Raw genomic sequence first — 14644 nt, 5'->3', positions numbered from 1 at the left:
AAATTTATTTAAAAAATATCAGCTATGTGGTAGCTAAATATGTTCACATATTAAGATGTTTCTAATATACTGTATATACTTTTACACAAGGTCATAACCTTCCTTTTCAAGTTATTTGCTTTAAAAATATTAAAACTTGTTGCTAATTTGATTTTTCTTCCATGAACATTGTCCTCTAATTTTAAAACATTTGTTTGGCACTGCATATGCAGTTTCTTAGGAACACATACACATTTCACAAAGTAAAGGACAGTACTATAAAAATAACTTGAATTCTACTGAACTGAACTTTGTCCCTGACCCTGGTATAAGACCTAGATCTTCTACTGATTTTATTTCATATTTTGTTTCCGATTTTGTCTTTTTAAAAAATGTTTATTAAATGTTTTACTGCCTATAACAAAAGACATTTTAAGAGATTTAACGATATCAGTTCAAAACAGAAAGTCAAATCAATGCTGCGCTACTGTTGTAAAGATAATCAAGGTTAGAAAAATGAACAAACATCCATTACAACAGTATTCAGTATTCCTGAATACTCTCTGCATAGAGTAGGTTAAAACTAATGTGATTTGACCTTGACTTTCAGATTAACACTATTTTTTTAAGTATATTTATTTATTTTGACAGAGACAGACACAGCGTGAGTAGGGGAGGGGCAGAGAGTTAGAATCCCAAGCAGGCTCCTCACTGTCAGCACAGACCCTGACGCAAGGCTTGAACCCACAAAGCTGTGAGATCATGACCTGAGCCAAAACCAAGAGTCGGACACCCAACTGACTAAGCACCCAGGCACCCCTCAGAATAACACTATTAATGTCATACAGTATATGCTGACAATTAGAAAATATATCTCAGACTCCTATTATAAAAACTAACTCCCTAACAAAGGTAGCAAAAGAGGGGCAGATAACCTCTGGATTTTGAGATGAGTTGCCTGTTGCTTCTATTTCTGTATCACAATGTTCACTCACCCAGTGTCACCATCTCTCTCGTAGCCTCATAGATGGTGACTGCACAATTCTAGTACCCAAAGTACCACAGGTCTAGGAGAGAACCAATTTGAACATTCTCCTATTTCCACGCTACACAGGTTCCAACCATTATTCTTCCACCTTTATGCAAAACATATTCTGCCTTTAAGAGTTACCTGAGGGGTGCAGAGTAGAGATTGGGCGGTTTGAGTGCTATCATTCACCCCACCCCACAAGGAATCACATCCTAAAGCTATGTTCACATGGAACAATACTGGAATTGGAAGCAGAATACCATTTCAGTAACAGTTGAGTAAACAGTCTGTCCCCAGTGTGGCATCAGAGAACAAGCCAAGAGAGGCTTTCTGCATCTACACCCTTGAATCAGTGTTTCACATACAAGTCATGGAAAAGTGCTTCATTTCCAGGGACAAGAAACACAACAGAAGTCTTCATACATGCATGTGGACAACTAATGCACAGTAACATCATCTACTGGTGGAGGAAGAAAACTGAACAACAAATCTTCCAAATTCAGATGAAATTATTTGTTTCATGTGGGAATAAGAGAATAGGACTGATCATTTCAGGGAAGAAGGATGGGCAGGACTGTCCTCAGAGCTAAGCTCCTTTCACCAAATGGCCCCTAAGCCATCTTCCTCTCCACACACAGATGATACCCATCAAGTTTACTTGTTCATTCATGCTGTGCCCTGCTCAAGGACCCTTGAATCATGTACCCTTCCCTCATTACTTAGTATGATAAAGAGCTAACTCTATGGCATGACACTGTAGCATACTGATGCTGTGTCAGAGTCATGGCTTATCACTTCAGGACTACGTGATCTTGAGGAAGTTACATAATCTCTAAATCTCCACCTGTAAAGTGGAGATATACTCAGCATCCTAACAATAATTAAATTAGCAACTATAGGGCGCCTGGGTGGCTCAGTCGGTTGAGCGTCTGACTTTGGCTCAGGTCATGATCTCACAGTTCGTGGGTTCAAGCCCCACTTTGGGCTCTGTGCTGACAGCTCGGGGCCTGGAGCCTGCTTCAGATTCTGTGCCTCCCTCTCTCTCTGCTCCTCTCCTGCTCACACTCTGTCTCTCTCTCAAAAATAAATAAAGATTTAAAAAAATTAAAAAAAAATTAGCAACGATAAGTCCTTAGCATATACAAAGCAGTCTCTAAAAGGAGTTACAGTTGATGAATGGATAAAGAAATTGTGGTTTATATACACAATGGAGTACTATGTGGCAATGAGAAAGAATGAAATATGGCCCTATGTAGCAACATGGATGGAACTGGAGAGTGTGATGCTAAGTGAAATATGCCACACAGAGAAAGACAGATACCATATGGTTTCACTCTTATGTGGATCCTGAGAAACTTAACAGAAACCCATGGAGGAGGGGAAGGAAAAAAAAAAAAGAGGTTAGAGTGGGAGACAGCCAAAGCATAAGAGACTCTTAAAAACTGAGAACAAACTGAGGGTTGATGGGGGGTGGGAGGGAGGGGAGGGTGGGTGCTGGGTATTGAGGAGGGCACTTTTGGGATGAGCACTGGGTGTTGTATGGAAACCAATTTGACAATAAACTTCATATATTGAAAAAAAATTTTAAAAATAAAAAATAAAAAAAAATAAAAGGAGTTACAGTAAAAGGCTCAGTCTGCCTCTGACCAGCCATGTTCCTATACATACCTATATTCCCTACCAGCTGCTTCCATTAAGTCTTCTTTATCTGCTGCTTTCTACTGACCTCTTCCTCAGGCACTTCTCTTTCTGACTCAAAACTCTTCATAGGTGTAGGAGGAAGGAAACTTCAAGACACATTTTCCCCTCTCTGACTCAGTAGTCAGTACTTTCCCACTCCAAGCCTTCCTTTTCTCCTTCCTCCCAGTCCCTGTGTTTATCAAACCCTGTGTCAGCGAGAGCACCCCCACATCTATGCCGCTCACCTAATTCTCAACTAGTGCCAGGAACAGAGGGGAACCAGACTAGAGATAGCTAAGGTGTGAGGTATTGAAGTAGCCAACAAAGACAGGTTAAAATTAATTAGATCACCTGAATTCTTCATGCACGTAGCAGACAAGCATCAGATTCTGACCATGTATTTGTCTCTAGCCTATCTCAGTGCTGTGTAGCCCACAACACAACACATACACACACATACACACACACCCCACAGGCTCCCTGAGGGCAAAAACCCTGTCTTACTCATTCTGAAGCTTTACCACCTAGTTTAAACTTTAGCACATATTTGGTACTTAGTATATTTTTATAGAACTAAATGGAATTTTCTTTTATAATGTATCAAGTATCTTGTCTCTACATCTGCTATGAATGAAATGTGTATTTTTAAAGTTAATGAGATGTGTATGTAAGTCACAGAAGACTGTATAAATGTAAATGAGTGTTGTCTTTTATTGATTTTTATTTTTTAAGTTTATTCTGAGAGAGAGTGCAAGTGGGGGAGGGGCAGAGGGAGAGGGGGGGACAGAGGATCCGAAGTGGGCTCTGTGCTGACAGCAGAAAGCCCGATGTGGGGCTCAAACCCACAAACTGTGAGATCATGACCTGACCCAAATTTGGATGCTTAACTGACTGAGCCACCCAGGTGTCCCAAGTGTTGTCTTTTAGAGACAATATGAGGGATATATGTATGGTGTAATAAACACTTGACAAACTATGAGCTCTTCTAATGGACCATTTATAATTATTCAAATTGCCTGAGACTCACAACAGCGAAATATCCAATAACTGTGGGTAGCAGTTTGGAATGCCAGGAGATAATGGTACTGAGGCGGTAACAGGGCGTGTAATTAGATGAATAGCATTACCACCAGAAGACAAAAGGTTTTTGCTTAAAGATAAACAAACAAACTGCTGAGTTACAAGCAGCAGGTGGCAATAAAACAATGCTAATACTAATACTATATTACTAATACTAATGCTAATGCTAGTACTGTATGTAGAACAATCATAGGGAATCTCAAAGGCAGAGTGGAACAAGGTCTCCACTCACAAGAGCTATATAAACCCATGTACAGAAAGGCACCAGGCTGTGAAGACAGAATTCCATGACACAATGAAAACACAGAAAAAGTCTTTTACAATATAATCAAAATCTATATGAGAGTAGGTGATGAACAGGAGTCCAGAAGCAGAAAAAACAGATCAAAAAAATGGTTCAGAAAAAGGTTACAATAGCTGGATGAGGGCAGAATCAATCAGACTAATGATAAGGTCACCAATGACCTCAATGTTGTAGAATATAATGGTTACTCTTTGGTCCTCAGCTTACACGACCCATTAGCATTTCACTCACTCCTCCTCTCTCAGCTTCTAGCATATCATCCTGTCTTTTGTTTTGTCTTGTTTCCTACCTCAATATCCTCACCCTCAATTTTCTTTGCTCGTTCCTCATCTTTTCTACTTTATCCACTTCACTCCCTTGGGCATCTCACTCTGTCTCATGGCTTTAGAAACCATCTGCATGCATAAGACTCTTACAATTTTTACCACCAGCCCAGATCTTTCTCTTGAATTCCAGTGGAATTAATCCAACTACATTTCCACAACTTCATTTAAATGTCTAATAAAATTCACAAACACAACATTCATCAAATTGAATTTCAGATCTTTCCCTACTCATACACACTCTATCTTTTCCTTCTCAGTAATAATGCCACTCTTTAGTTGTTCAGCCACAAACCTTAGGTCATCTTTGACCCTTCTTTCATACACTCTAAACTTAATCTTCTAATAAAACCTGTTGTCTTAACATTCAATAAATATCAATTATCCTACCACTGCTCACAACCTCCATTGTTTATCACCATCTCTAATGCACAATCCCTCACCTAGACTGACAATAACCTTCCAACCATCTCCCTTCAGCCTGGTCTCAAGACAGCAGCCAGAGTGATGCTGTTAATCACAGGTCACATCTCTCTACTCAAAACCCTCCAATGGCTTCCCAAGTTTCTCAAAGAAAAAGTCAAAGTCCTAGCAGCCTTCTTCTGGGCTCACATCTGGCCCCCATTATCTCTTTATCTCATCTCTTACTCTTCTACCCTTGCTCACTCCACATAGATTCCTTACTGTTCCCACCTCAGGGCCTTTGTACATGCCCAATCCCTCCCCCTGGAATGCTCTTCTCCCAGACATCCCATGGCTTATTCCCTCACCTCCCTCAGGTTTTTACTAAAATGCCATAATTTCAGTGATGCCTTCTCTAGCCAAACTATTCAAAATTACAACCTCTATCTCAATGTACTTTCTAGTTCTCTTCTCTGCCCTATTCTTCTCCAAGTACTTATCAGTATCTAATCTAGCATTTATTTTACTTATTGATCTTGGTTATTTATATACACTGTACTTTACCATTCATCTGTTTTGTTGACTGTTGTATCCCCAGACCTTAGAGTACTGCATGGCATATGTAAGTGCTGAATAAAACCTGTGGATGAAAGGACTCATAATAACCCACATTTAGTGAATGCTTACTTTTGTCATGGATTAGGCTAGTCATAATGCAATATATTATTTTTACTAACTCCCCACAGCCTCCATGAGAGATAAGCTATGATTGTATGTCTTTAGCAGATGTCAAACAGGCTTAGGGATTCTAAGTAATGTGTCCAAGATCACATAGCTAGTCATTGGTACTGAATTACCACATTCTTTTGATACATAGTTCATAAAACCAAGTTACCACCACATTCTTTTGGATGAATTATCTCCATGTCTCTGAACTGTGTGATGTCAATTGTACCCTCTTTAGCAATTTACACATTTTGATTATGTATACATGTATGAACACATGCCATAACAAAATTCTCAGTGGAGAATAAAGGTTAGAATCATACTTATAATCATATTCCCAGCAATGTAACTCCCACAGGGAAATACAATAAATAGTTTCATAGTCTCGCCATGGTGCTTCCTTTTCTTATTTCCAATTCATACCTATTCAGTTTACAGTTATTCTTCCCATTTTTATAACTCACCAGGCTATGAAAATCATTTTGATATTTTAAAATTGGGAAATGGTGGAATTATTTGGTCAAGCTTTATGCTGCTTTGATATGCTTTTCTAATCTTGAAATAAATTTGAATGTATCTGGTTGAGTGACATTTCAAAACAATTAATTTATGTCTTCTTAGAATGGATGAAGACCAACTATCCATTGTCAAAAAAATACTATATTTGTTTTTGAAACTTTATATTTCATATATGTTCTATACTCTTAGCTAATCTTATCAACTTGAACAACTGAACTGTCAGGTCAGTTGAGGAAAATCAACACAGATTTTTATGGATATTCTTTTTTTTTTTTCCTATGTTTCTTCAAAATGTAGTGTGATCAAATGTATCTCAAAGCCAGTCTGATAATTTGGTAACTATGTAATCATTAATATTTAGAAAAAAAATTTTCACTTTCCACTAAGAAGTATCAAATTTAGTACATATTTGACATTGTCCTTAATCTCTCGTTAGGGAGAAACAGTTGGCAATGTGGTAAAATACGCATTACCTGTAATCAACTTAAAATTTATTTTTGTGCTATCTTCCAAATTCTTAAATTCTAAATGGGCTTTATCATTAAGCTCAAATTGAGGAAGAAGTACAAAATGCAAATATATATAACCAGGCTTGGTTTTAGGACTTGATAATATATTCCTAAACAGAACTGAAAACATGCATTTAAAATTGCTCCTGAAGAGAGAAGTTTAGGGAAGAAAATATATGAACAAATTTATAAAGATCTGAAAAAGTTGATAATGTAATGTGTTGCTTGAAAAATAAATTGCTTTATAATCCATATTTAATGGTTCCATTAAAGGTTTTTTTAAAAAGAGTAACATTTCTCTCCCTCATTTAATTCACAATTTTATTCATTACAAACTTTCAAATCTACATGCTGCTAGGTTCAAATGCAAATGTTTCATCACTATTGTCAGCTTAAAAAGAAAGGATTTTACAAATTCAAAATGCAATTATTTGGCTGCTCCTGGGAACTTAAGCTTTATTCTTTTGGTCTCAAACATCTCAAAAATAGATCATACACACATAGAAAAAGATCAAGCCAAAGTTATTTTGAACCAAGTAATGAATAAAACCTTAAGCGAACCCAGGAATATTTCTAAAGGAATTTATTCTCTTCTTCACATTATACTCTCTTAATCTGTTTATAACATTGAAAAGGCATCTAAAAATAATTCATTGGAGTCAAAGTATAATATTTCTGAATTATAAAATGAAGTAGCTATAATATAATAATAGTCCCCAAGAGTTGGGCCTATAATACTTATCAAAATATTCTTTTGCTTATTATTAAAGATTACATAAAAAGTTAACTATTTTAAACTAATGTAAAAAAAACCATAGTATTTCTAAAACTTTTAAGTAAACAGTATTAAATTTCAAAACTATTAATACCTCAAATTTATACCTTATAGAGAAAAATCACTTCAAACTTAGCAATTCCTTAAATTTTAAAATGCTTAAAGAAACAACTACATAAAAATTAAGAAACCTAAAATATTGAAAAAAATTAGAAATTACCTGGAACTGATTTCCAGTGTGTACTTTTACTGTTGACCTCAAGTGAAATTCAAGAAAATGGTATCATGGGGTAATCTCTCTCTCTCTCTCTCTCTCTCTCTCTCTCTCTCTCTCTCTCTTTCTAGTGGGTTGTGACCATCTTGACCAAATGAAGTGAGAAGGTTTCACCTCATTTCACTTCTGTTTGCTTCTAATGAACAGAATATGGCAAAAAGGATGGGATGTCACTTCCAAGATCAGATTATGAAAGACTACGACTTCCTTTTTTGTCTGTCCCTCCCTCCTTTTCTCCCTCTTTCTTTGATAAAACAGGCTGTCATGTTAAAAGCTACCCTATGGAGAAGCCCATATGGCAAACAATGGAGGCCGGTCTTTGGCCAACAAGGTGGAAATTGAGGCCCTTGGTCCAACAACCTGGAAGAAAGTGAATTCTGCAACAAGTGAGTGTGCTAGAAGCAGACCCCCCACCCCCCCACAACTGAACCTTGAGATGATTCTAGCTCCAAATGACACCTTGATTTCAACCTTGTTGAGAGACTTGAGCAGGAAGACCCAGTTAAACTGTACCTGATTCCTCACCCGATGACACTGTGAGATAATAAATGTGTGTTATTTTAAGGGGCTAAATGTGGGGGCAATTAGACAGCAATAGACAACTAAATATACTCTTTCTTCTAAAAACACATACTCAATTAAAGGAATAAAGTTTAATATAAGGTAAGATATGTAAGAAGAGTTTTGTTTTGTTTTGTTTTTTTGATATTATGGTGGCACCAAGAATGATGATTTATGACAAGAAATACTTATGAGGAAGGTTAGAAAAAGGAGAAGGAAACGGGAAGAAGATATTTTTAGAAAGAAAAAACACAGATGATGATTATGGGCCCTGAATGTGACCCTAAGGATTCTGTACTTTATTCCGTAAGTGAAGAACCATTAAATGTTTTTGAGCATAGGAATTATGAGATCCACATTTCTGGGAGAAAATTCTGGTGCCATTATATTCAAAATGGATTAGAAATGAAAAAGAAAATAACCAAATCATTTAAAGTTAATGTTACAGTCATTTAAAGCCATTGTTAAAGTCAGGATGAGAAGGAAGGAGAGTCTGAGCCCTGTAGAAGTGTCAGTAGGAACAGAAGTGGGGAAATGGGTGTGAGGTGCTTGGGAGCAAAATCATAGGGTTTGGTTAACAAAAGACTATGAGGAAATGGAAATAAAGAGGAAAGGTGAAAATGGCACTAAGATGTTCAGCCTGACTGACTTGAGAGAAATGGCAACATGAAACAGAGCAGAAAGGAAGGAAGAATTTAAAGGAGCAAAGTAAGTTATTTTGAGTGGACTCGTTTGAGTAACAGCAGGATAATAATAAGGCAACAGTTTTGAATATGATTATGACACTAAGGAACAAAGTCAGAACTGCAGGTAAAGATTTGGGAATAACTAACTTAGGGATGCTGGTTAAGCCATGAAAAGAAATGAGATAGCCCACTGAGTGCTTAAAAACCTCTTATTACTCTGCACTACCTGCAGGATAACATGGAAAATGATGAGTTAACCACTTACCTAGCTTCAGCTGTTGCACATTCCAACCTACATTCTATATTCCAAACACACAAAATGACTTAGGGGTCTCCCAAGACACTATGCATTTTCACACCCCATGCTAAGTCTTTGCACATTCCCCATTCCTGAAATGCTCCCTTCTTCAAGACTCATTTAGATTTTATGGAACTTCAAATGTCACCTCTTTTGTGTTTCCAAATCACATAGCCTTTATCACATTACATTATTACAAACTGTCTTACCTTTCTGTCCTAACACATGAACCCTGGGGCAAAGATCATGTCTTCTTAATTGTTTATAACTAATGGTGCCTTGAATATTTAACATAATGTTTAAACGACAATGTAATTACTAGGAAAAAAAAGAAAGAAGGAAGATGGAGAGACTCCGAAGAAAAAATGGGAATCATCCACCTTTAAGAAGCAGATCAAAGAAGGAATGAGGGAGACTAAGGAAACAAAATGGTTATTTGCATTTTAAAAGGGCAATGATGTTTCCTAATATTTAATTGAGAGTTCTCTTCAGTTACCACCTTCATATCAGTTAAACATGTCAAGTTCAATTTAAAAAAAAAAGAGGGCACCTGGGTGGCTCAGTCTATTGGGCAACCAACTTTGGCTCAGGTCATGATCTCGCAGTTTGTGAGTTCAAGCCCCGTGTCGGGCTCTGTGCTGACAGCTCAGAGCCTGGAGCCTGCTTCTGATTCTGTGCCTCCCTCTCTCTTTCCCCTCCCCCACTCATCCTCTGTCTCTGTCTCAGAAATAAACATTAAAAAAAATTTTAAAAATACAATGAAATTCATCTTTTGTGAAGTTTGGAAGATTTTGATTTTTTATGAAAATCAGAGAATATTGTCAAATCTACCAGGAATTGGCACTATCCCTCAAAACACATGCTGCTTTACTTGACAGAGCTTCTGCCTAATAATATAACTCCATTCTTTCCTTAACACTTCCCATACTAAAGAGCCATGAAATCTAAGACCATTGTCTCACATAACTCTTCAAGATTCTTCAATTTTATTTCATAGTATGCATTTATGTAGATTCTCAGGGCAACCCAAATAATTGTCTTCACTTATTGTCAATAATATGTCCTCTTAGTCAAACAAAACCTTTCTAACACCAATCTTGCTCACATCCAAGACCTTTCCCTAAATACAGCTGCTTTCTTGCTCTCCAGCAATTCCATAAACCCAGACAGGTGAAATAGTATTCTGCACACACACCACTGCCTGTACCACAGCCATTACTTACCACAATTGGCAGTACAGGAAACAGGGCTGTTCTGGACACCTCAGCCGGCACAGGCAGGATTTTTCTTGCTTGTGTTCATTTCCTTGTTGCCAGTATTTTATCTGTAAGGAAATATACAATAACTTGGCTGTTACTCTAAACTCTTTCTTTCCTAAAGTCCCTATGTATGAAAAGATGTTAATGCATGTTGTTTGAATAGTTTATGTACCACAGTAGAATTTTGTGTACGTCTTAGACAAATTTAGTGTAATGTTTTTGTTTTTGTTTGTTTTTTTGTCTGTTGTTTGTTGTTGTTTTTTTTATTTTTTGTTGCTGTTGTTTGTTTTTTACCCAATATAGAAGACTCTCTACTCTTTGCTCTGAGATCAGTTTTGTTTCCAAAATCATGCTATTAATCACCTTATAATGCAGTCCCAAGAAAACTAGCCCTATATGCTTGCCCCAAAAAAATGACTGACAGCACAAGATTCTTTATATTATTTTATAGAATAAATTTGCCTTAAAACAAGTGGCAACAGAAAAAAAAATACCATGGTTATAAATAATACCTGACACTCAGTAGGTGTCAGGGAGTAAAATAACTGAGCCTCAGGGAGGCTAAATGACATGCCCAAAGCTATACAATTAACACAAGGCAGAAATAAGACTCAAATCTAGGATCTGACTTCAAGTACCAGGATCTTAGCTACTATTCTATAATATGCAAGATCTGAACCTTTACAGCACCTTAAAATTTATAACAAAACTTTAACATGTTATGGTCCTCAAAACACCATCAATGGGATGTCAGCACAGACACTGCTAATTAGTGATGAAGTCAGATTTGCTGATTTCAAGTATCTTGTTAATGAATTTTCTCCATGAACTCTATCAACATGTTTTGAAAGAGATCACAGAAATTGAAAAACACCTCCAAATTAGAATATAATTCTTAACCAGGGTACTCACAAGAATAAATGAGTCACTTGACACTCTATTTCTGATTCAGTGAAGGATCTATATTTTGGCAGGATTCATTTCTAAGAGCTCTACAAGTTGATACAAATGTCCCAAATGAGGTAACGAATTGTCACAGAGATATTTCCTCAGATTCAAGATCTGTTGTTGGCTGTAGCTAGGGGTCAGTCTTTCCCCCAAATCCTCCATTTTAATACCTTGTCCCTCCTCCTCTTCCTTCAAAGTCTCATTCCCTAAGTCTCTAGAAAGGAAAAAGGAAACCTCCTCATCCATCTCACATGTATGGAACACTGTGTCAGGCAAAGAATAAAAAGTTGATGATGCTTGGTCATGATCTCACAGTTTGTGGGCTCAAGCCCCACATGGGGCTCTGTGCTGACAGGATGGAACCTGTTTGGGATTATCTCTCCCTCTCTCTCTGCCCATCCCTGCTAGTGCTCTCTCTCTCTCAAAATATAAACAAACATTAAAATATTTTTAAGTTGATGATGCTTATTCTCAAGGCCGTCAAATTTTAGAGGGTGAAAATAGTCCCTAAAGTATCACTATGCACCTTCTTGAATTTCACACATAATAGGTGTTCAATAAAAGCTAGTTAATGAAAACTGTGACCAGATATCTTCCTAGGCCAAGGATGCTTTCTAGTTCTTACCTAATGTTTAAAATAGCTGTGTGAAAATTGTATTTAAAAAAAATCAGTGGGTGCCTAGGTGGCTCAGTCAGTTACACATCTGACTTGTGATTTTGACTCAAGTCATGATCTCATGGTTTTGTGAGTTCGAGCCCCACACTGGGCTCTGTGCTGACCTCAAGGAGCCTCCTTGGGATTCTCCGTCTCTGTCTGCCTCTCCCCTCACTTGCATTCTGTCTCTCTCAAATAAATAAACTTAAAAAAAAAGTGTTCTTTATCCACCAAAATCATTTATAAATATAAATTAAAAAAAATCAATTAGTCAGATTCTGGACTACAGTCTTAAAGAATGAACCTTGAAACAAAACAAAACATCAATGACTGATTCAAAGACAATGCATATTGCATAATTCTCTGGCAGTGTTGGAAGGGTGGAAATCGGTAGGAGATTTGGCTGAGATCTGTGTTTTAGACAACAGGACTGCAGGATGGCCTGAATATTTTTGGCTGCACATATCTTTTTTTTTTTTTTTTTTTTTTGCTGGTGACTAGACAATGATCATCTCAGGTCCTTTGAAGCACACTCTTCAAACCACAATAGGAGATGTGAGAAATCTCCAAGGGCTCTGTGTCTGCAGCCACCACCATAAGTTTGTAGATACTTCTATTGAGAGTTTTATTAACTTCCTTGAGAAGCTGCCTATAGTTAACAAGACAGCTGGGCCATTTCCACCCATTTCACAGTGAAATAGATTTCTAAGAAGGGATTGGGTTTAGGAGTTAACAGACCTCTGTCTTTGCTGCAGTTCTGTAGTCTTATTGTCTGCTCAAGGAACACAGATGACTTCGAAACGAAAAAGTTCACCTCAACCCAGAAGGAAGGAGCAGAAATAGAATTGAAATTTTTAATAATTGTTTTCTCCTCCTTTTCCTTCAAAGACATCTAACTGCTAATCAGAGCTTCTGATAGGCATGAGATACCATTACACAATTATCAACTGAGTGGATATAATTCTATTACAGAGGAGATATTTGACAGATTCGTTAGCTCATGTCAACTCATCATGAGAAGCTATTCAATTTTTGTTAGAATTTTTGAATGTTTGAAATATCTCAGAGATTCCCAAACTGCAAGGGGCCCAGGAATGCCAAGCTGCCTCCACTAATGGGGTTAGAACAAATCCTTCTACATTCAAAATTGTTGGTTAAGTTTTTTGAATATAGAAGTGACTTGTGTGAAGATTCAAAGCAACAACCAAGGCAAATGTAATCCAGATATCAGCTGAGGTCATCCTCTGCTTTATGATTTCCTCTAATTCCTATCTCATGTCCAGGGAGAAGAAATCTCCTTAGAGAGAATTTTCCCCAAATCTGGAAGCTTGTCTTTTGTTATCTCTAATTCTGATTTCTTCTCTTGCTAAATTCTCACTTATGTTTGACCCAACATATTTCTTCTCCTTTCTCTGTTCAGCAACCATCACAGATATACAACCTTTTCCTTTGTTTTATCAAACACCATTCAGTCAAGAAATTTGTATATAGAGCAGACACTACTAAAGGTGTGTGTGATAGAGCAAGATGTGGAGGATTACGCTCCTGATATTCAACACCAAAAACAAGGACAGTCCTTTAACCACCCCTCTCCTAGGAATTTCTCAGTCTTGATATTTCTCTACTGTCCCCTACCTGCTATTGTGTTTCTGACCCTCTCTTCTTCTCTCCTGGGTCACTCCCACCTTCAAGTAACCGTTTATTTCTTATGCTGAGCAGTCCAGCCATCAGTCTCCTTCAAACCATACCCTGGAGGGCTCTTGCTTTCCAACATAAAGAGGTCTCTCAAGGTGTCTTGTTAAAAAATGTCCAGGTACTTTAGGAGAGAAATTACGCCACTCCCACAGGGGCAGAGCAGTGACCTTCCATTGTGTTTTTAAAATAGCTGTTTTTCACTCCAGCTCTGTTTTGTTACCCAAATAAAATGGAGGTATTAACAAAAAGTTAACTCAAAATTTTAATATTATTCCTTGATAACCATGCTATTGCAAAATCTGTCTCAGAAAGTATAATGTAGGCAATTAAATAATTCAGTCGCTTATAATATTACAAACCACAAGAAATGTGACCTGTCGATTCATGTAACATCTTTAAATTTCTACTCTTTTTAACCTTAAAACAAATGATACATTTGTCATGCCCTTAATCAAAAACCAATACTCATAATATTCAGGTTAAATGTGAGATTTAGGCTTTAGGTTACTAACTAGAGAAAACCAATGCATCTCATCATTTAATTGTACTTAATGAAAACACATGACACAATGGATACAAATTTAATAGCTATGTTGAGCTTAATTCCATTAGCTGGTGATACAGTTAAACATCATGGGCTTGTATATGTGTATGTGTACACAAACACTCATCAGTGTGCACATGTACATGCACATATACATTGTGCTCATTTGCTTATATGTTGTAACAATTTAGATTGTTAGCCAAAAGTAGTTTTTACTATTTTTATTTTAGTAAAATAGAAGTAAAAACACTTGCTTTGAAGGTTTGCTTATCATACCTGTTTTGTAGTAAAGATGCCATTAAAAGATAATTGGACAATTCAATACGGTGCCACGTCTAACTTTAAACAGAAGAGCATTCAAATGCTATCTGTTGAAGAAAACTCAAATTTGGCAAAT

General features: G+C 37.0%; 1 non-coding gene across 1 annotated transcript; it reads left to right on the top strand.

The window, feature by feature from the left end:
- The first annotated feature begins 1911 nt into the window (after nt 1-1911).
- On the top strand, nt 1912-1996 carry TRNAQ-UUG (transfer RNA glutamine (anticodon UUG)). The gene has a single exon. It is a non-coding gene; the product is annotated as a tRNA-Gln (tRNA).
- Nucleotides 1997-14644: the final 12648 nt, after the last annotated feature.

Source organism: Panthera onca, chromosome B3, assembly GCF_046562875.1.
Source record: "Panthera onca isolate mPanOnc1 chromosome B3, mPanOnc1 haplotype 2, whole genome shotgun sequence".
NCBI lineage: Eukaryota > Metazoa > Chordata > Mammalia > Carnivora > Felidae > Panthera > Panthera onca.
The sequence above is the reverse complement of the archived record's forward strand: the minus strand, read 5'-3'. Positions and strand labels throughout refer to the sequence as shown.